General features: G+C 41.4%; 1 long non-coding RNA gene across 1 annotated transcript in view; it reads left to right on the top strand.

The window, feature by feature from the left end:
* LOC140713483 (uncharacterized) overlaps positions 1 to 22,261 on the top strand; it is a 55,469-nt gene that overhangs the window by 25,654 nt on the left and 7,554 nt on the right. The window contains exons 2-3 of the long non-coding RNA XR_012095576.1: positions 4,090 to 4,213; positions 7,860 to 7,958. This is a non-coding gene — a long non-coding RNA (uncharacterized lncRNA). The remainder of the gene's footprint in view (positions 1 to 4,089; positions 4,214 to 7,859; positions 7,959 to 22,261) is intronic.

Here is a 22,261-nt window from a genome sequence, read left to right as displayed (position 1 = left end):
ATTATTATTACTTCTTTTCTTCTGCTAATTTTGGGTCTGGTTTGTTCTTGCTTTTCTAATTTTTTAAGATGTGTCATTAGATTGTTTCTTTGATGTTTTTCCTCTTTTTTGGTGTAGACACTTGTAAACTTCCATCTTAGGACTCCTTTTTCTGTATTCCATAGGTTTTGATATGTTGTGTTTCCATTATAATTTGTTTCAACCCATTTTTCAATTTCCTTAATTCCTTCATTGACCCACTGGTTATTCAGGAGCATACTATTTAATTACCATATATTTGTGTAGTTTCATAAATTCTTGTAGCTATTGATTTCTAGGTTTATTTATTCTATTGTGGTCAGAGAAGATGCTTGATATTGTTTCATTTGTTTCTTGAATGTTTTAAGACTTGTTTTGTGACCAAACATATGATATATCCTTGAGAATGATCTACGTGCTGAGGAAAAGAGTGTGCATTCTGCATCTCTTAGATATAATTTTCTGTAAATATCTATTAGATCCATGTGGTGTATAGTGCATATTAAGACTGATGTTTCTTTATTGATTTTATGCCTAGAAGTTTGTCCAATGCTGAAAGTGGGATGTTCGAGTCTCCACTTTATTATTGTATTGGGTCCTCTCTCTCTCTTTAGCTCTAATAATATTTGCTTTATATATCTGGATGCTACAGTGCTGGGTACATGTATATTGTTATATTCTCTTGCTGAATTGGCCTCTATCATTATACAGTGACCTTCTTTGTCTCTTCTTACACTTTTTGTCTTGAAATTTATTTTGTGTGATATTAATATAGCTACTGCTCTATTTACTTCTGCTCTTCTGTTCTTCTTTGGTTTTCATTGGCATGGCATATCTTTTTCCATCCTTTCATTTTCAGTCTGTGTATATATTTATAGGTGAATTGTGTTTCTTGTAGGCAACAGATAAGTGGTTCTTGTTTTTTCATCCATTCAGCCACTTTATGTCTTCTGATTGGAGAGTATAGTCCATTTACATTTATTATTGATGAGTAAGGACTTACTCCTGTCATTTTGTAATTTGTTTTCCAGTTGTTTTGTGGTCTTCTTGGTTTTTTTCCTTCCTATCTTCCTTTAGTGATTTTCTCTGGCAATATAATTTACTTCCTTGCTTTTTATTTTTTTATGTATTTGGTATATATTTCTTGGTTTGAGGTTACAATGAGACTTGCAACTACTATCTTATAAACCATTATTTTGAGCTGATACCAACTTAACACTATTTGCCATAAACAAACAAGCAAAAAGGAAACTAATAAAAATCATATGCCTTAACTTTATCCCTCCACTTTTTAACTTTTTGTTGTTGCTGTTTATATCTTATTGTACTGTCATTGTCTTGAAAAGTTGTTGTAGTTGTTATTTTTGATTGGTTCATCATTTAGTCTTTCTACTTAGGATAAGAGTAGTTTATGTACCACAGTTAAACAGTGTTATAATATTCTGTGTTTTTCTATGTACTTAATATTACCAGTGAGTTTTGTACCTTCAGGTAATTACTTATTGCTCATTAACATCCTCTTCTTTCTGAAGTACTCCCTTTAGCATTTCTTGTAAGTCAGATCTGGCATTGATGAAATCCTTCAGCTTTTGTTTGTCCAAGAAAGTCTTTATTTCCCCTTCATGTCTGAAAAGTTTTTCATCAGATATATTATTCTAGGGCAAAAGTTATTTTCCTTCAGCCCTTTAAGTATGTCATGCCACTGTCTCCTGGCCTGCAAGGTTTCCACTGAGAAGTCTGCTGCTAGATGTATGGGAGCTCCATTGTGTGATATTTATTTTGTTTCTCTTGCTGCTATTAAGATCCTTTCTTTATCCTTGATCCTTGGGAGTTTGATTATTAAACAACTTGAGGTAGTCTTCTTTGGGTTAAATCTGCTTGATGTTCTATAACCTTCTTGTGCTTGTATATTAATATCTTTCTCTAGGTTTGGGAAGTTCTCTGTTGTTATCCCTCTGAATAAACTTTCTACCCCTATCTCTTTCTCTACCTTCTCTTTAAGACAAATAACTCTTAGATTTGCCCTTTTGAGGCTATTTATTAGGTCCTGTAGGCATGTTTCATTGTTTTTTATTTTTATTATTTTTGTCTCCTCTGATGGTGTTTTTTCAAATAGTTTGTCTTTAAGTTCACTAATTTTTTTCTTCTGCCTGATTCATTCTGCTATTAAAGGACTCTGATGCATTGTTCAGTGTGCCAATTGCACTTTTCAGCTCCAGAATTTCTGCTTGATTCTTTTTATTTCAATCTGTTTGTGAAATCCAGCTGATAGAATTCTGAATTTCATCTCTGTATTATCTTAAAGTTGAGTTTCCTCAACACAGCTATTTTGAATTTTCTGTCTAAAAGGTAACATATTTATGTTTCTCCAGGATTGCTCCCTGGTGCCTTATTTAGTTCATTTGGTGAGGTCATGTTTTCCTGGATTATCTTTATATTTGTAGATGTCTAGGCATTGAGGAGTTAGGTATTTATTATAGTTTTAACTGTCTGGGCTTCTTTGTACCTGTACTTGTTGAGAAGATTTTTCAGACATTTGAAAGGACTTGGGTGTTGAGATCTAAGCTGTATCTGCTTTGGGGGCACCCCATGCTCAGTAACTCTATGATTCTTGAAGACTCATAGAGGTACCACCTTGATGGTCTTGGACAAGATCTGGGAGAATTCTCTGTATTACCAGGCAGAGACTCTTGTTCTCTTGCCTTACTTTTTCCCAAACACACAGTGTCTCTCTCTTTCAGTTCTGAGCCACCTAAAGCTGGGTGTGGAGTGACACAAGCACCCCTGCAGCCACCACCACTATGACTCGCTGGGTCAGACCTGAAGCCAGCACAGTACTGGGTCTCACCCAAGGCCTGCTGAACCACTCCCTGGCTATTGCCTTTGTTCGCTCAAGGCCTTGTGGCTTTACAATCAGCAGGTAGCAAAGCCAGCCAGGCTTGTGTCCAGGTTGGTGAATTCCCCCAGGCCCCAGATGGGTCTAGAGGTGCCATCTGGGGTCAGAGACTAGAGTCAAAATCCTTGGAAGTCTACCTGGTGTTCTATTGTATTGTGGCTGAGCTGGCCATCAAGCCACAAGACGGCAGTCCTTCCCACTCTTCCCTCCTCTTTACAAAGGCAGAAAAGCTTCATCCTGTAGCTACCACCATTACAGGCCATGGGGAGTTCTACCAGACTGCGTCTGATGTTCCCTTAAGGCCCAAGGGCTCTTCAGTCAGCTTGTGGTGAATGCTGTCTTACCTGGGACCCACCCTTCACAGCAATGGGCTCCCTTCTGGCCCAGGGTGGGTCCAGAAATGCCATTCAAGAGTTAAGTCTTTGAATTGGGGACCCTAAGAGCCCACTTGGTGCTCTACTCCCCTGTGGTCAAGCTGGTACCAGAAGCCAGCAAGTTTCAGAGGCTCACCCAAGGCCCTCAACATAGTACCTGGGCATCACTGCTGGTTATTCAAGACCCAAAGGCTCTTCAGTTAGCATGTGATCAATGCTGCCAGGACTGGGTTCTTCCCTTCAAGGCAGCAGATTCTTTTCTGCCCCAGGGTCTTTCTGGAAATGTCATTTAGGAACTAGGGCTTGGAACAGGGGCCTCATGACTCTGACCAGTGCCTTACTCTGCTGTGGTATCAAAGATACGAGACACAATCCCCTCCACTCTTCCCTCTCCTCTCCTCAAGTCAAAGGAAGGGCTGTCTTTTGGAGTCATGAGTTGTGTAGACCAGGGTTAGAGGAGGGGTGATGCCAGCACTTTCTTAGCTACCCCTGCTGGTGTCTCAGTAGTCACATGCCCCCCAGTCCACCGTCTCTGGGCCCAGTTCAGCACTACCACTCACCAAAGAGTTCAGTCCTTACAGACTAGACAGCCTTTCAAATTTACTTAGAGACCCAGAGCCCTTTAGCCCATGGTGGCAATTGACCTCTGGGGATTAGTGATTCCCCTCTGGCTAGGGCTAGTCCAAATGCTTCCTCTATGGGTGGATGTAAGCTGAGTTTGGTCTGGTTTTTCTTTCTGGTCTAACAGACAGCACTGAGTTCATCAATGCCTCACACTTGCTGTGCTCTCACTCTCCCCAGCACCCAGAAATACTCTCCGCACCATGCTGCACTGCTGCGGATGAGGGAAGGGTGGTGTCGGGGCTTCAAGACTGTTTTTCCTACCTCTTCAGTGCCTCTTTCAGTGATATGAAGTTAAAACCAGGTACTATGAGTGCTCACCTGATTTGTGGTTCTTATGGAAGTGCTTTGCTTGTATATATAGTTGTTAACTTGGTTTCCTTGCAGGTGGGACAATAGGTGGAGGCTTGCATTCTGCCATCTTGCTCCTCATTTTATGATGAGAAATATGGTGGTCACAAAGGTTAAATAACTTGCCTAAGGCCACAATATCTGGTAGAGCCGGGCTTTAAACCCAGATGGGTGTTGTAAAGTTACAGCTCTACCTCCTATAAGGATAATGTTAAGCTAAGTAGGCTCCTAAAATACTCATTAAATAAACATTCTGCAAAAGTTAGTTCTCTTCCCTTCTTTCTATGTTGTGTCTCCTGTAACACCTTGGTCAGAAGTAAATGTCTGAAAAAAAGGGTCAAAAAAAGTTGACTAGAAGATGGGGTGGAGGTGTAGAGGGCAGGGAACTGGTACAAATCACTGGAGCCCAGAAGTCTGGAAAAGGACCCAGTGCAACTCCCATGCAAAGATTTTTAGCCTGTCTTCTACTGCTGAGGACTTGAAAATAAGGTCTTCACAGGACCCAAACCTACTCATGGTAACGCTGTCTATAAATATTGATTGATTTCCAGAAAACACTAATTTTTTTTTAGGATGTATGTGTGTGTGTGTATATATATATGTATATGGAATATAATAAATAGTATCATGTATAGTATTACATATTTAGAAATTTTGACATCATATAGGAGTGGCCCTTTATTCTTTTAAACTCATTTATAATGGATTTGTTGTTCTGGCTGCCCAGTATACCCTTCCTGTGTGGAGAATTCCCCATACCCTGGCACCTTGTGCTTAAGTGTGGTCGTGTGGTCTCAGTACGACCTAATAGGTTGTTGTAGTAGCACCTTACAGGTGTTCCTGCCAGAACTGAATCTTGAGAGGCTGGCCAGCTGGTGATAATTTGCAGCAGAGTGGTAGCATAGAGAGCATGTCCAGGGCAGTGAAATGCAACAGCAGCAGTGGAGATTTAGAGGCAGGGATACCTATAGTGCTTGTAGTGCCTATGATGCTGTGCTGAGCAAACATATCCTGTGGTACGATCATGGCCCTGCCTTGTTCCCCAGCTAACATACTTTTGATACATACCTTTTAGGCTTAAGTTTCCCAGAGTCGGTGTCTGTTGTTTTTAATGCCCCAAATATCACATTGATTTTAGCAATTGTCAAAGCAAGGTTGGGATATCACATAGCCATTCCAGATTGGACTTGGGTTTGGATATCATTTATGGAAATAATGCTCTTTGCTCTCTAGATATATGGGCAGGAAGAAAACAGTCAGAATCAATCATCAAACCAGTTCTGACTGCTGGCTCTGTATGGCTGTTGGTTTCTTGGTTTATTTCTTATTTTATCTAAAGCCAGGTCACGTTATCCAGGTGGAATGTTCATAAAAACCAAAGACTTTAGTGTGAACATTTTCTTTAAGGTCAATGTAATTTACAGTCTGTCTAGAGAAGCTTTTAGAGATGTAGAATGTGACTATAATCCACAATGCACTCTCATTACCCTTCCCTCCTATTAGAAATTGATTTTGGCACAGTTCCTTCAGGTGGAAAGTGACTCTGTCAGCAATTGCTGTTTCTCTTTTCACACATTGGGGTTCCCCCCACAAAAGTATTAAAGTCTCTTTAGTGTTCCTTTAGGAGAGGTTAAATACAGTTATCACCAACATTTGCAGTTTCATATCTGCCTGCTATTTCTACTGTGCTTTGCTTCGTAGGCAATTAGCAATCATGTGGAGTGGAAGATCTTTTCCTAAAATTACCTGAGCTTGGCTACTTTGTGTGCTGGGTAACCCTGAAGGAAAACGCTGCCAGCAAGGCACTTAGCACTGGCTGTGGCTGACAGCATGTGTCTTCCTCTCTCCCTACCACTGTGGATCTCCTTGTCCCTTTAAGAACAGCTAACACTAACAGGGCCACCAAACTATTTATGACACCTTGCAGCTTGACACTCAACAGGTCCAGAGAACACGGCCTTCTTCCATAGATAAGCTGTAGCTGACAAAGATGGTAGTCAGCTTATCTTTGTATGTGGCCAATGGAGTTCCTGTAACCTTAGGGTATTGGGTAGTGCCTCTTAATAGTGCCCACGGTGCTCACTTTTTTTTTTTGAAACCGAGTTTCTCTCTTCTTGCCCAGGCTGGAGTGCAGTGGTATAATCTCAGCTCACTGCAACCTGCGCCTCCCAGGTTCAAGCGATTCTCTCACCTCAGCCTCCCAAGTAGCTGGGATTACAGGCGCCTGCCACCACACCCAGCTAATTTTTGCATTTTTAGTAGAGACGAGGTCTCACCATGTTGGTCAGGTTGGTCTCGACCTCCTGACCTCAGGTGATCTGCCCACCTCAGCCTCCCCAAAGTGCTGGCATTATAGGTGTGAGCCACCGCGCCCGGCCAGTGCTCACTTCTCAATACAATGCTTTTTAACCTGTTTAAATTCATGCCCCTTTGTTTAAATGTAAAAATTCTGCCCCCTATATTAAACACTACATCTTTCACATAATTGACATCAAGTAGATATTAAGTTTAATTTTCTTTATACATATTATTCATTTTTGAAGTTTCCAAATATGAAAGCATATTGACTATGCCCTTGAAAAATGCAGTAGGCTCCCCAGAGATTTGGGTCAACCTGACTAGGAAGGAGGCTCTTTATTAATAGTTACAGATTATGGCAAAACTGAAGAGGGGTGGATCCAACAGCCATTCTGAACCTTCTCCTCATTGCCATCCGCTTGAAACATTCACTAGCTCTTCCATATTTGCTTGCAGTGAGGGATGACCATGTGACATCATTGTTGCAGTAGTGAGATGCAAGTAGAAGTCTGCTGGTGAGGGGTTCTGGGAAACCTTTGCTTACATAATAAAAAGGACAGACTTAGCTGGTTTCATCTCTTCATGCCTTCTTGACATACAGAAGTTTGCCACCTTCAGCAACCTCAGTCTTTCAGTGTAAAATGTTAATAACACCTAACTCATATATTGCTGCAAAGGATATAAAGATAATGTATTTGAGATAAAGGTATCTTTTAAAAATATTAACCTAAGTTTTTGGCACCTGGTATTTCCACATACCGTTTGTGCTCTCATTCCCCTCCCCCTCTCCTTTTATTTATGGTGCTATTCTATAATTATTATCCCAGGGACAAGATGTATTGGTGAAAACAGACACACAAGGAGTCCCTTCTAGTCTAGTGGGGGTAGGGAAAGAAAGGACATGGCCGGGTGCGGTGGCTCACGCCTGTAATCCCAGCACTTTGGGAGGCTGAGGCAGGTGCATCACAAGGTCAGGGTATCGAGACCATCCTGGCTAACACAGTGAAACCCCGTCCCTACTAAAGATACAAAAAAAATTAGCCAGGCATGGTGGTGGGCACCTGTAGTCCCAGCTACTCTGGAGGCTGAGGCAGGAGAATGGCATGAACTGGGAGGCAGAGCTTGCAGTGAGCTGAGATCGTGCCACTGCACTCCAGCCCACAGAGCGAGACTCTGTCTCAAAAGGAAAAAAAAAAAAAAAAAAAAAGGACTCAGGACATAGACTCGAGAACTCCTAATGATTCAAGATGTTTTCAAATTTGTAAAATCAGTTTTTTACTTTCAGTTTTTTACTTTTCCAGGAACATGGAGTAGACATATTTCCCCCTATTTCTCTCCCTAAGTGTAAAAGACCATAAGAGACCATCTAGGGACTTAAGAACCCAAATAATAACACAATGGTGAGTTCCCTCGGTTTTCTTTTCTGCACTGTATTTCCCAGACTTGGAGCTGAAGGAGTCAGCAACATAGAAACACCAATGAGCACAAACAAAAGTAGCCCAAATGAAAGCCTCTTCCCATTAACCAGTGGACCAGGAAAAGGCAGCCTAGCAAGGCAGAAAACTTTTAGATGATAACTGTAATAACTTCTGTACTCCAGCCAAGCACCATAGGAAAAAAATGCTGCTCCACCCCACTTATGCCAACAAAGACCAAGTTATGAGCTTAAATGTCCACCCTCACCCAGCTGTGATGAACTGTCCCAACCCTCCTACTGGGATGGTGCCAGAGAAGGCCAAGTAGAGAGTTGGGACCTTAATCCCCACTGGGTGATAAGGAGACCCACCCCTCCATAGTGTCAGTGGAGACCATGTGGGAAGCCTGGACTTCTTCCCTTAACTATCAGTAATGAGGTGTTCCTCCACCATCCCAGGGGGTAGTATTAGAGAAGGCCTAGCAGTAAGAAAGCCGCCCTCCCAGCCACCCCCATGGCATCAGCAGAGGCCATGTGGGGAATAGTAATGAGGTACTCCTACTCCTCCCAGCTAGGGAAGTCTCAGTAGAGAGGACTTGTGGGAAGCTGGAACTTCTAATCCCACCTAGCAGTGGCAAAGAATCCCCTATCCTGTCAAGTGTCCATGGAGGATGAGTGGGGAACCTACTCGTGGCAGTAATGAGATGCCCTTCCACCCGTTACCACCTTGCTGGAGCAGTGTGTCAGAAGAAGTCAGCTAAAACAGAAGGTTCAGAGAAGATAAAGATCGTTTCATTGAAATGATCAGGTTTCTATTGAAAATCACCTGTCACATCAAGAACCAGGAAGATTTAAAACTGAATGAAAAAGACAGTCAATAGATGTCAATACCATGATGCCAGAAATTTTAGCATTATATGACAAAGATTTTATAACAGCCATCATAAAAGTGTTTCAACGAGCCATTAATGAACATACTTGAAACAAAAGTTAAAAGTCTTAGAAAAGTAAAAAGCAAGTATCAGCAAAGAAATGAAAGATATAAAGAAGAACCAAATGGAAATTTTAGAAGTGAAAAATACAATAATGACACAAGATGTGCTTTCCCCCTATGATCAGGAACGAGGCAAAGATCTCCACTCTCATCACTCTTATTCAGCATAGTGATAGGCATCTTAACCCAAGCAAAAATGCAAGAAAAGGAAATAAAAAGCATACATATTAGAGAGGAGAAATAAAGCTGTCCCTGTTTGCAAATGACATAGTAGTCTATACAGCAAATCCCAAGTAATCTACATAAAAACTGTAGTAAGTGAGTTTAGCAGACTTGTAGGATACAAGATGAACATATGAAAATCAATTTATTGCTATGTACTAGCAATGAACATGTGGCTACTGAAAAATTGCAAAATAGTACAAAGTTTTTATATATTTTTCACCTATACAATCCCAATTGTTAACATCTTGTGTAAACATAAAACAAGGATCAGAACTGTGAAATTAACATCGGCACAATACCATTAACCAAGGCTGGAGTGCAGTCGCGTGATCTTGGCTCACTGCAACCTCTGCCTCCAGGTTCAAGTGATTCTCCTCTCTCAGCCTCCCGAGTAGCTGGGGCTACAGGCATGTGCCATCACGCCCGGCTAATTTTTGTGTATTTAGTAGAGACAGGGTTTTGCCATGTTGGCCAGGCTGGTCTCAAACTCCTGATCTCAGGTGATCCGCCTGCCTCGGTCTCCCAAACTGCTGGGATTACAGGCATGAGCCACCACGCCTGGCCTCCACTAATGTATTTTTTTTGTTTGTGTTTTTGTTGTTCCAGAATCCCACTCAACATACCACATTGTATTTGGTTGTCATTTCTCCCTGTTCTCTGACAGTTTCCAATTGTTCCTCAGTGTTGACACCTCCAAAGATCAGTTATTTTATTGTATGTTCCTTATTATTACCCTGCCTAGGGCATTCTCCTGATTGGGCTGAACTCTTGCATGAAGAAACCATCTGAAAGCTTCCAACTTCTGAAATTCAGAAAGAATTCCTAAGGAAACAAGGGGTGGGGAAGGAAAGTAAAGCTACTACTGGTCCTGCAGAGGAGTCTTCTGCTTTTGAATTTTTAGATGTATCCCTGGGGAAAAGACCAGAAAAACACCAAATAGATTTGTGGAGCCCAAGAGCTAAAGGCACATGTGCCCTTTTTCTGCATAAAGGCCCAGGAGGGCTGAAATTACCCAGAGAGGGATGGAGCTGGCTGTGAGGGGTGTTTGAGGGAGCAGAGAAGGCACCATAGGTGGCACGGCAGGGCATGGCAGAGTAATTTTTTGTGTGCCAGGGAATGGGCGCAGAAGCCACTAAGAAAGCTTGTGAGCTGGGAACAAGGAGCATCTCCACAATGAGCTCCCTGACAGATAGGTCAGGGGATCTCTCAGCCAGTGTGGACAGGAAACATCAAGGACATTACATAAGCTCCCCCTCATTCCACCCCAGAATCTAGATGTGATCAAGATTCTCCAAATTTGCTTCCCAAGAGGACAGAGAGATGCTCCAAATTTGCTTCCCACCTACCAGAATAGGGACTCTGTTCTGTATTAACCAATAAATAAAGTATGTTGCTCGTGCTCTTGAGCTATCATCTGGGATTCATAACCCCTAATAAATGCCAGTGAATATTATGAATAAAGGTATATGTGCACAGGAGTGTGTGCATGAGTATGAGTGGGTATGTTTCTTCCAAGCAGAGATAGCAGCATTTTCCAAGGTCTGGAGATAAAGTGAGGATGTGCATGTGGAGAACTAGAAACCATTCATGGGGAAGTACACCAATGGCTGTTTTGTCAGATTGGGTTCCCATTGATACTGTGTTTTTTCTATTACACAGTGATATGTGTGGAAGGCACCAAATCATGATGCTAGGGAAAAACATCTTGATATGTAATGCCATAGCCACCATCTAGGTAATGGTACATGTCTTTGGTCCTTCCGCATGTGCCAGAGGGTGTGCTGCCATTAACCACGAAAGGAACCCTTCAGCATGTTTATGAGTGTGGATGAGAGGTATTGCCCCTTTCTCCTCCAGATGGTGAGCAGGTTGAAATGACAGCTCAGCCACTCCACCACCAATAAAACTTCCTGACACTCTGTAGTCCTTTATGGACTATGACTCAGTTCAAATTTCTAGACGTATGGAATGTAGAATTTTAGGCCAAAGAGGTTCTGAGTGGGGTCAATTGCCTAAATGTACAGATGGTGAGATTGAGGTGTAAAGAGGCAAGTATGCCTTGCCTAAATGTCCTCAGCAGGCCTGTGACTGAGTCTCTGAGGCTCCAGGCCCCCAGCCCAGTGTTTTCTGGCTACTTCGCCATGTTTCATGGCTCTCTGGAGTAGCCTCCTTTCAGGAAAGCACTACCTGCCCCTTCGGCTCACTCAACTTTCAAAACCCAGTTCAAATACCCGCTGAATTGACCTTCCCCATGATAATTCTTATTAATTTGGCAATTAAATAAGTGTTGTCTAATGCCCTACCTTCTAAGGTTATTCTGTCACTTTAATTTTTTTTTTTTTGCTGTCAAGTCTTTTTTTTCAAAAAAGACTTAAATTTTAAAGTCTTTATTATCTTATCCAATAAAACTATTAAATTTTTGAGGATAGGCATCATAATTTGTGCGTGTGTGTGTGTGTGTGTTCCCTCAAAAGTACCAAGCACAGTGTCTTGTACTAGTAGGTTGCCTCTAGTAGGTAAATAATAAATATTATTTGATTTGATACTGCTAGCACAAGTTCACAGCCATGTAAAATGAGATGCAAAGGCAGTATAAGGTTACTAACATGGACTCAGGAATCAGCAGGCCTGGTTTTGACAAGTTGTGTGACTTTGGAAAAGTTGCTTAAATTCTGAGCCTCAGTTTTCTCATCAGTAATGTGGGTTAATGACACTAATCTCTTACAGCATTGACAAGAGGATCACGTGGGATTATATATATACATTTGTATGTACATATAGCTATCTGTATATTACTAGTTATTATAATAGTAATATAGTAATAATTACTGTATTATATATTATAATCATAACTATGACTATGTATAGTAATATAGAGATATAGCATATGAAACACATACATATATATGGCCACAGCTATAATCCTTCAGTTGACGGCAGCTATTACTAACGTCATGAGTTGGAAATCAGGCCAATTAACTCCATTCATTGAGTTCTATGGGCTCAACCTAAATCTTCAACAAATATAGTCATCTCAACACCTCACAGAAGGGTTAGAGAGTCCAGGCAAAATCATGTGGGTAGGCACCCATGCAAATTCTCACCCGCTGTTATCCCACCATACTCCCACACTCATAAAACAGTAGCATATAACACAGGGGCCATGTACCATGGTGATATGTATTTGATACACAAAAATTATGTGAATTATGCATGTGTGTACATATGTGTATGTGCACACATTTGCAGGATAGTACTCTCCAAAACCAAAACCAAAACAAAACTCTCCCACCCCGGCCAACTCAAACAAGTAGTCCTCTTGCCCAATAGTTGTTAGCCATATTCACTCCTTGCATAAATAAAACCACTAGGAGGCGCCTTAATCCTTCTCTTTAGCAGCCTTTCTGCTCGTTAACACCAGGGAGTCAGATCTAAAAGTCCTTAAGTGAATCTTTCTTTCTCAACCCACTGCAGAGTGTGCAAATCATTTCCTCAGCTGATTCAGATGTATTATGATGTGCTGGGAAACCTGAGCATTCTCTCACCCTGTGGAGATTAATTACCTTGAAATATTCATTGGATTAAATGTATTTAAACATGTACTGTTTAAAGCTCAGTGCTGCAAAATGTCATCCGCAAGATATATATTTAGGGCATTAAATAATTAACTTTAGTGTGTGAGAGGAGAGAGGGGGAGGGAGAGGAAGAGTGAAGGTGGGGGGGGGTGGGAAAGAGAGAGAGAGAGAGAGAGAGAGAGAGAGAGAGAGAGAGAGAGAAACACACATGCTTATTTAGTGCTAGGCCAGTGGTGAGACTGAGAGCAACCAAATCTAAAGCTTTCCATAAATCAGCTAAATCCTGGCTTCACCTGTTACTAGAACTATGTGACCTTGGGCAAAATACTTCACCTCTCTAAGCCTCCTCTGTAAAATAAGAATGACGGTATCTCAGAAGCATGAATTTTAGATACTAATACAGGGAAAGCACTGGGTATCCTGTCTAAGACATAGCAGCACTCACACAAAGCAAGACTTGGTTCCCCCTCCCTTTCCCTCCCCCATCCCGTTCTTCTTCTTCCTCTTCCTCTTCTTTCTTTTTTGCTCCTTTAGACCTAGATATGAGGGCTTGATCTTGGCTCTGCAATTTTCCTTCCTTCTCTGTGCCAAAGTGTTGTCGCTCAGCTCTGGGAACAGCAGCAGAGCATGTGTGTGAGGCTCACTGTCTCTAGAGACAAACTGCCCAGGCCCATGGCGAGACTCCAGCATGTACCAGCTGTGTGACCCTCAGTGCCTCAGCTCCTTTATCTGCAAAAAGGGATAATAACAGTACCTTGCCTCACAGGGCTGCTGCAAGGGTCTAAGGAGTCACCACACACATAAATTCGTGAGAACAGTACCTGCCACATAACCAGTGCTTTCCGGGGGTTGGCTATTGTTATTATTTTGGGTTCAATTCAGATTTCATGTGTATTCAACTCCTCAAGCTGTATTTCTCCCAGTGCCCCATCCTACTTGTCTCAATATCACACTTACTTCTTGAATCTTTCAGCAGCCCCTGTGCAGGCCTGCCTTCTCCAAACAGCATCTGCTGTATGCTCTAAGCTTTTGCCTCCCCTCTTTCATTTACCCAAATTTACCTCTTCTTAGGATCCTGGTTTATGGCCTCTGTAGGAATTGAAGCAAAGAAACTCATCTTAACATCATAGTAAGAGACTACAGCTGAATATAAGCTCTAGGGGGACAGAGGTGCTATCTGTCTTATCCACTACCTATTCCTAGTACCTAGCAGGTCCCTGAACATAGAAAGTGCTCAATAAATACGTTACGTGACTCTTTGGACTTTCAGAAACACAAAATATTTGTTGAAACTAATGGATTACCTGAGATCAGGAGTTTGAGACCAGCCTAGCCAACATAATGAAACCCTGTCTCTCCTAAAAATACAAAAATTAGCTGGGTGTGGTGGCAGATGCTTGTAGTCCTAGCTACTCAGGAGGCTGAGGCAGGAGAATTGCTTGAACCTGGGAGGCGGAGGTTGCAGTTAGCCGAGATTGCACCATTGCACTCCAGTCTGGGAGGCAGTGCGAGACTCTGTCTCCAAAAAAAAAAAAAAAAAAAAAGAAAAAAGAAGAAAAGAAAAGAAAAGAAAGAAAGGAAGTAATGTGCCTTGAATGGTGGGATTTCAGGCATCTTGACGGGCTGCTGAGGAAAATGTTGAAGGTAGGGGACTGTCATCTGTGTCCTTCAGACCACAGTGGCTAGGAGACTTTCAACTTTACTTACACATGCAGCTATCTTTTTTTTTTAACTTTTTCTTTTGAAACAAATTTTGACTTACAGAAAAGTTGCAAAAATGTACAGTGAGTACTCATATGTGCATTGCCTGGCTTCCCTAAATGTTAAAGGAACATCTTAAATAACCATAGTATGGTGATCAAAATCATGAAATTAACATGGGTGCTATTAGTGATGTTATTATGAATGTCGTTAATTACTATTAAGCAACAGGCCTAATGTGATTTTCACCAGTTCTTTCACTGATTGGATCTCACATCACATTCAGTTGCTATGTCTCCTTGGTCTCCTCCAATCTGTGACATTTCCTCAGTCTTTCCAGTCTTTGCTTGTCTTTTGTGACCTTGCCACTTTTAAAGAAGGCAAGTCAGTTATATTGCAGAATAACTGTCAATGGGGGTTTGCTTGATGTTTTCTCACTATTGAGTTGAGGTTATGCATTTTTGGCAGGCATACAACAGTGATATGACCTTCTCAGCCTATGGATCAGGGAGTACATGATGTCAATAAGTCTTAGTATTGGTGATAATTAACCTTGATCATTTGGTGAAGGCAGTATCTGCTGGCTTTCTTCACTGTAAAATTACCATTTTTCTTTTCATAATTAGTGAATATCTTGAAGGACATACTTGAGACTATGCAACTATTTTGTTTCTCCTCAAAGTTTCTCATACTAATTTGAGCATCTATTGGTAGATTTTGCCTGTAATAATTATTACTGTGGTGTTTACCTAATGGTGACTTTTAAAAATATTTTCCCATTTCATCTACATTTATTAATTGGAATTCTTCTGTAAGTAAGAACTATCCCTTCTTCCCAATTTATTTTTGCAATTTTTATTTTTATATCAGTAAGGAATCATAGATATTTATTTTATGAATTATAATGCAATACTTTGCTTATTTACTTATTTCTCAGTTCGTTCCGGTTTTGACCAATTGGGTTGCCTTCAAGTTGACTGTTGTGTTCTTTCATGTGCTCCTATCCTTTTTTGAGCCCTTCCCTAAGGCTGTATTTGCTAACCATGTACATCACCTGGACATGTCCCCCATTACGCATGGTGGGTTGGTGGGGAAGTCCAAGGAGGCAGACAACTGGTAGGCAGCAGTTGGGTCTCCTGAATGCTTGTCCTGCTCTCTGCCAAGGCATCATTCTGCCTCTCCACACATCACAACTTTTATTTACCATGAAATTCACATAATTCCTCCCCATTCTGCTTCCCTGGGCTCAGCCGGTCACTGAAAGGCTAGGAGGCTAGGAAACAACGAGACACATCCAGAATGTGGACTATTTACAAGAAAATTGCCCTGTACTGTTTAAAAAGTCAATGTCATAAAAACATAAAAGTGGTGAGGATGTTGTCAATTAAAAGAGGCTAAAGAGACATAACAATATCAATCTCTTGTGGTTGCTATGGGCTGAATGGTGTCCCTCCACAAAATTCATGTTTAAGTCCTAATCCCCAATAGCTCAGAGTGTGAGCTTCTTTGGAAACAGAGTCGTTACAAATGTTATTAGTTAAGATGAGGTCGCAGTGAGGTAGGGTGGACCCCTAATCTACTATGACTGGTGTCCTTATACAGACTGACAAAGTGTCAATCTCTGATGGGATCCTGCTTTTTTTCAAAAAGTCATTTTAGAGACAATCGAGGATATTTGAATTTAAACTGGATATTATACATTGGAAATTATTAATTTTCTTAAGTATTACTTTATTATTAGTAGTAGTAGTATTTAATAACAAGTAGTATTATTAAAGTATTTAGTATTACTAAAGTATTTAAGTATTACCCTTTCTTAGGTACTACCATTCTGTAGGAGAATATCCTTGTTTTTAGGAGGTACATGTTTAAGTGTTTAGTGGTGAAGTGTACTGATGTCTGCAACTTATTCTCAAATAATTCTGAAAAATGTGTAGTCTACTGAGTACAGTAAATGTGGCAAAATGTTAACAGTTATTAAATCTAGATGTATGATATAAGTGTTCCTCTTTCAGCATTCTGTATCTTTGAAATTTTTTAAAATGAAAAGCCGGAGGAAAAATTACTGCTATAATCTTATTTTATATCCTCCATTTATTGAGGATAACCTCCCTTCTTTTATTTCCGTAAAAATGACAAAGGCCAGTTCCATCCAACTGAAATGGTCACACAACCAGTAGTTCAGGAACTCACAGGAACAGTATAATGGGTATTAAGCCTGGATCTGTGGAAGATGGTCAGGTATGGACAGTAGGGCTCCAGCCCCTGCATAGCTGGGCTCAAGTCCCAGCTCCTTTGCTTTTTCCTCATTTAGTGGTCTTGGGTAAGGCACTTAAAACTTCTGGGCCTAGTTTCCTCAACTGTAAAATAAGGATAGTAATATGTTGTTTGTTGTGAGAATCATATGCTATATTTGTACATGTTATATAATACTTATGTGTGTAACACCAACATGTAAAGCAGTAAGCCGACCACAAGCAGTAGTTGTTGTGTTAAGTACCAAGGGCCATCTTGGGAGCCCCTGCAGGCGATTCAGCCCTACTGGAGAATGCAGACCTCAAGAAAGCAGAGTTGGGGATCTTGCAGGGTAGGTGGGGGTGGGTTCTGTCTCCAAAAATGGTAAGATAATGAGATTGTACATACAGGCCGGGCGCGGTGGCTCAAGCCTGTAATCCCAGCACTTTGGGAGGCCGAGACGGGTGGATCACGAGGTCAGGAGATGGAGACCATCCTGGCTAACACGGTGAAACCCCGTCTCTACTAAAAAATACAAAAAACTAGCCGGGCGAGGTGGCGGGCGCCTGTAGTCCCAGCTACTCGGGAGGCTGAGGCAGGAGAATGGCGTGAACCTGGGAGGCGGAGTTTGCAGTGAGCTGAGATCTGGCCACTGCACTCCAGCCTGGGCGACAGAGAGAGACTCCCTCTCAAAAAAAAAAAAAAAAAAAAAAAAAAAAGAAAAAGAAAGAGATTGTACATACAATCAGCGTACCTTCATAATTTTGGGTTAAGAGAATTAATGTATTAACTGTGACCATTTAAAGTATGTCACAATATTTAAAAATTCTGTTTTGGCATAACTTACTTTGTTTTTAAAGCGTATGAGGAGCCTCAAAAAATAGAAGGGTTGGTAATTGGAGATCTTTATGCAAAAGTATAAAACTTGATCTTTTTGTCACACAACATATAAAAATTAAATAGATCATAGACCTAAATGTAAGAGCCAACTGTAAAGCTTACAGAAGAAACGATAGGAAAAAGTCTTAGTGATCTTGGGTTAGACAAAGATTTCTTCAATAGGATACAAAAAGGATGAATTATAAAATAAAATATTTATTAAATTGGACTTCATCAAAATACAATGTCTTCAAAAGTCATCATTAAGAAAATAAGAAGGCAAGCTCTAGACTGGTAGAAGATGTTTGCAAAACATACGTCCAACAAAGAACTTATATTTAGAATATATGAAAGAATTCTTACAACTCAGTAATAAGAAGGCAACCCAAATTAAAAAATGGGGGTAAAAGGTTTGAACAGACACTTCATTAAAGAACATATTCAGATGGCAAATACATAAAAAATTGCTCAACATCATTAGTTAGAACCACAATGAAGGCTGGGTGCAGTGATTCACGCCTGTAATCCCAGCACTTTGGGAAGCCAAAGTGGGCAGATCACCTGAGTTCAGGAGTTTGAGAACAACCTGGCAAACATGGTGAAACCCTGTCTACTAAAAACGCAAAAATTAGCCAGGTGTGGCGGCACACACCTGTAGTCCCAGCTACTCAGGAGGCTGAGGCAGGAGAATTGCTTCAACCTGGGAGGCAGAGGTTGCAGTGAGCTGAGATCACGCCACTGCACTCCAGCCTGGGCGACAGAGAGAGACTCCATCTCAAAACAAAACAAAACAAAAAACAAAACAACAACAACAACAAAAAACCCACAATGAAACATCACCACATATTCATTAGATGACTAAAATTTAAAAGACAAGACCAAGTGTTGGCAAAGATGTGGAGCAGCTGGAACTTTCATACACTGTTGGCAGGAATGTAAAATAGTAAGGCCACTTTGGTAAACAGTTCGGCCGTTTCTTATAAAGTTAAGCATATACTTAATGTAATTTTTAGCAATTCCACTTCTAAGTACTTACTCAAGAGAAGTGAAAATATATGTCCACAGAGACTTGGATGGGAATGTTTATAGAAGCTTTATTCATAATAACCAAAAGCTTTGAGGCAACACAAATGCCCATCATCTGGTGAATGGATAAACAAACTATACTATGTCTGTACAATGCAATGCTACTCAGTTAAAAAAAAAGGAGTGAACAAAATCATGGAGGACTATCAAAAACATTATGGTAAGTGAAAGAAGGCAGACACGAAAGTCTACATATTACATACTTCTACCTATACAACATTGTGACTACTTTAAATAAGGGGGTTCTGAGAAAAACAATCTAGTGGTGATATAGAGGTGGCCTGATTTGCAAAGATTTTCAAGGTGCGGTACCTGGTAGGAGGTTGGTTTGGTTATCCTGGCTTGACCTTATTGGGGTTGGGGTTGGGATTTGATTAGAGAAGGAGGTGTGAACATAAGAGAATTGAACTGATACCTGGCTTTTCATTCTGGCTCTGTTGGGTATAAACTATGTATTATTGGGCAAATTACTTAACCTCTATGGGCTTCAATTTTCTCATTAGTAAAATAGGGGTAAAAATCTGGTCCTGAGGAGAGTGAGAGGTAAGCTGAGCTTACAGTACTGACAAGTGACTAAAGCTGAACTTTCAGCTCCCAGAACTGAAGTAGAACTCTATGTAGATTAATTTCCTTCCCAGTTGGTTTCTTCACCTTGACCCTCATTGACATGTGTCTTGCTCCTCCCCTCTACCTCACTTCTTTAGGAAATGTAGGCACAAACCTAAGCTGGGTCAGATGTGTCCCCTAGCCAGCTTCTTCCCAGCACCAGTCCTCAGTGGGGTCTTTCTTTGGCATACTTTAGCCGTAACCATTTCATGCTTGGGCAAGTTAACTTCCTTTCCTGGGAGTCTTCTTTAAAGTGAAGAGCTTGGGTCAGAGGATTGCTATGGGTACCAATTTCAGCTCGTTCATTCAAGGACTCCCACCCAGAAATGACAAATCAGCAGAGTTCAACAAGCAGTTGCATATGAAAGTTTGTGGGAGGAGGAAGATCCTCTAAGACCCTTGGGCCTGGGTCTGTGGTCCGTTCCTCAGTGGAAAGAGGGCCTTAGGGAAGAGTGTATTGGGAGGAGAAAGATGATGAAGTCAAGGTGTTTTCTGTTCCCCCTACCTCCCTGCACAACCCCCTACCCAGCAAAGTTTTGTGTGGTGGGTGGGGGCACTGTCCTTTCTTGAAGGAAAATCATTTCTCAGGGTCTAGTCCCCGGATGTTCTTAGCCAGAGGTGCCAATCTCTGCTCTCCCCTGGCACATCAGGTTTATCAATAGCTTCCAGTGAATAGTGACCTGTTGCCATATCCCAGCTTCTTCAAGGAATAATGTCTTATGATTTCTGTCAGGCTCAAATGCCAGAGCAATGAAAACAACAAGAAGAAGAAGTAACTTCTCAGCTGCCTTCTTGGAGGAGTTGCACAATTGGGGTTGTTTTGCTGAGTGAGGAATCCAGTATGGACTTGCCTTCCTTGTCTGTATTCCTTGTGATGATTAAGATATTTCACATGAGAATAAACTGCCCATTCAGGGAGTGGTTCAGATCCTGGGACTCACCGGACACTGACAGGGTCTGCTTCCCTGGATTTCTTCCCCTCTTCCCTCTGGCCTCCAGGAGGCAATGCCTTGTCTCTGCAGTGGAAAATGAGGTGCCAGCCCTGACTTGTATGGCAGCGAGAGGCAAAGCAGGATCAGCAGGCATAGGGCGTGGCTGGCAGCATGGGCCAGCAGCACCCACTGTGTGGGGGAGGAAATGGCAGAGCACCGCTGTCAGCCCTATAGCCTCCTCCTCCAAGGCAGATTCTTCCAGCAGGAGACTGAGTTGCCCCAGGGGAAGGAGCCAGCAAAGAGCCACTCGCTTCCCAGGCTGAGGGTGATTGATTTCAGGCAGAGATGCCCTTTTTCTTCAAGCTGTGGCACACAGTAATTTCCCAGTTGTCCTGCTGCGTAAACCCGAGTTCTAGCTAGACCAGTATTTTGTCTCTGATGGGAAAATATTTTGCAAAAAGACCAATAGTCACACAGGCCTGGGACTGGATCATGGTTCTTTCCCTTAGATGAGTAACTTAGCTCTTGTGCCTCAGTTTCCCCATCTATAGGAGATTGGTAAACCCACCTCAAGGAGTCAGTGTGACAAGTGACTAAAGGAATGCAGAACATTCAGTGCAGTGGTCTGTATGTGGCGGATACGCCATAATGATGATGATTTTTACAGTTGTTTTTAAGACCCTGCACACAGACAAGGATCTCATATCCCAGGCTGTTTTGGCTACACAAAGGTTTATTTTAGTATCACAGAAGTTCTCAAAATGTAGTATGCTGACCAGCAGTATGTGGAAACTGGTTAGAAATGGAAATTCTCAGGCTTCACCTTGGATCTCCTAAATCAGAAACTCTATAGGTGAGGCTCAGTAATTTGTTTCAATAAGCCCCCTAGGTGAGGTTGATGCATACTTGAGTTAGAAAACAACTGTGCTTTTTCTGTTGTTGCAAATTCGAGTTAAGAAAATTTAAAATGGTATCGCATAATATGTTAATTGGTCTCACTTCATGTACTAAATTCGAAATAATGCCAATCATTATGATTTGTATCATTTTAAAGCTGATGGGCTGAATGAATTTTGAACAATATTTATACTTTACCTACTTAGTAGTGTCTTTTTAGTTAATATCACTTAGAATGCTTTTGGTCACAGGTAACAGAAGATTCTGACTCAGATTGGCTTAAGAAATAGGAAAACATATTAGTTAACATGATAGGAATTCCACAGGTGGCGGCATCTGGAAAACATTATCGGGGGACTTGGCTGCTCTGTGATTCTCTCTGTTCTATGTGCGTCTCTGTGTTGGTTTATCCTGAGGATAGGGACCTTATGGCTGTAGCAGTTCTAGATATCACACCCAGACTTGACAGTGCTTCGAGAAAGAAGCCTATTCGTGTGACTCTTTAGGACCCAGGAAGCCTTTCCTATGAGATTCTGGAAGACTTCCACTCACATCTCATTGGTTATTCCTAAATTACATGCCCACTTCTAAACCAGTGACTAGCAAGAAGGGAAGAACATAATTGGTTTATGTCAATCTCTTGTGGTTGCTATGGATTGAATTGTTTCCTTCCACAAAATTCATATTGCAGGTCCTAACCCCCAGTACCTCAGAATGTGAGCTTCATCAGAAATAGACTAATTGCAGTTGTTATTAGTTAAGATGAGGTCATAATGAGGTAGGGTGGACCCCTAATCTACTGTGACTGGTGTCATTATACAGAGGGCAAATTCAGAGACTCACTCAGGGAGAACAGGGAACATGAAGGCAGGGTTTGGGGTGATGCAGCAGAAGCCAAGGAATGACAAATCCCGGAAAGTAGCATGGAACAGATTTTCCCTTGCAGTCCTTAGAAGGAACCAATCCTGCCAACACCTTGATCTTGGACGTCTGTCTTCTAGAACTGTGAGACCATACAGTGCTATTGTTTAAGCCACCCACTTTGTGGTACTTTGTTATGACAACCCTAGCAAATTAATACTAGAGGGAGGAATTAGATGTTGGGGAATCCATCACCATGACCACTGCACCTGCCATTAGGTAGTGAATGTTAAATTAA

This window comes from Chlorocebus sabaeus, chromosome 15 (genome assembly GCF_047675955.1).
Source record: "Chlorocebus sabaeus isolate Y175 chromosome 15, mChlSab1.0.hap1, whole genome shotgun sequence".
NCBI classification, from domain to species: domain Eukaryota; kingdom Metazoa; phylum Chordata; class Mammalia; order Primates; family Cercopithecidae; genus Chlorocebus; species Chlorocebus sabaeus.
Note: the sequence above shows the minus strand (reverse complement) of the source record. Positions and strands in the feature narration are given on the sequence as shown.